Source organism: Cupressus sempervirens, chromosome 2 (assembly GCF_028749045.1).
Source record: "Cupressus sempervirens isolate cs-2001-9-10 chromosome 2, ASM2874904v1, whole genome shotgun sequence".
Lineage (NCBI taxonomy): Eukaryota > Viridiplantae > Streptophyta > Pinopsida > Cupressales > Cupressaceae > Cupressus > Cupressus sempervirens.
This window is the reverse complement of record NC_143119.1, coordinates 257206978-257208252: the sequence shown is the minus strand read 5'-3', so window position 1 is coordinate 257208252 and position 1275 is coordinate 257206978. Positions and strand designations below refer to the sequence as shown.

The 1275-nt window shown below is 35.8% G+C and overlaps 1 non-coding gene across 1 annotated transcript; it reads right to left on the bottom strand.

Annotated features, from left to right (window-relative positions):
- Positions 1-862: 862 nt before the first annotated feature.
- TRNAI-AAU (transfer RNA isoleucine (anticodon AAU)) lies at positions 863-936 on the bottom strand. The gene has a single exon. It is a non-coding gene; the product is annotated as a tRNA-Ile (tRNA).
- Between the last annotated feature and the right edge of the window lie 339 nt (positions 937-1275).

Here is a 1275-nt window from a genome sequence, read left to right as displayed (position 1 = left end):
TTTACTTTGATGGATATTCATAGTCAAGTTTAGACTTCCTATTTCCCTAGATAGAGAGAATTCTAGTAAAAATTGTGGAATTAGTCTTTACACCAGGCTATTTGCTTGAATGTTTCTAGAGTAGATCAAGATGTGTATTGAAAACCTATTCTAAAGGCGTAGTGGCTACCAAGGAAAGTGGCATCTCAGTTTTCATCCACAAACTAGTTTAAGATTAATTTAGTGGTCACCACCTACTTTTATTAGATGAGTGAAGTCTTTATATGTTACTATCAGCATAATATTTTTAACATTACAAACCTTTTCACACCGATGGTTACAGGCATGATTCTAGATGATTGAAGTTAATAACACATTTCTTAAAATGCAACTTTAAATTGTGGCATGAGCCTCATGCTATATGCGAATGGGAGTCGAGTGGACATACTATGGTTTTACTCAGTAGTTTTATGGTTTGTAATTGCATCAACCTGGTGGGCACTAGGTATCAGATTTCATGGAAACCCACGGTGGAGTTTAAATTCATTTTACGTTCTTCCGCAAAAGCAATATTTTTGTTAAAGCTGGACAGCGTAGTGTTTCGTCCATAAAAATGACTGGCGAAGACTTCATGGTCCTAAGCATAAGGTGAAAATACTGTATGATACTTCCAATGATGCAAATATTTTTGTTTTATCCTCCATAAATCATTGATCTCGTATACTTCTCATTCTATATTTTGTGAATCCAAAACATGACTTCAGTGCATTTCGATAGAGTTATGCCTCAACGACATGGTTAGTCTCAATTTATTCCGGATTTTGATTCATGTAAGAGAGTAACCATCACCAGTATGATTGTTACTGGTAAAGCAATTTTAAAATGGCCTATGCAGGTTTCGAACCTGCGACCTTCGCGTTATTAGCACGACGCTCTAACCAACTGAGCTAATAGGCCCATGTGGGTTATTTTCACTCGTCAGTATGTTTGTCAGCAATTTTCCGATTCCTATAAGATCTCGAAAGTATATCCGACAAACTAAAATCTAAATGATATTAAGAAAAAAACTCAAAACATTTCAACTTTCCTTTAATGATTCAGTTGGTTGTAGTTGAAAATGCTCTTGAGCCCCTCAATATCTCTCCATTTCCCTCAATGTCTATGTGCCTTGAGGCAATTGAAGAGATCATGGTCATCTTGAACATAGAATCAGCACTGTTTCCTCTTTCCTCCCCAATATTCAAATGCAAAATGACCTTTATTTTTTAATGGAATCAAGTAGCATCTCATCAACTT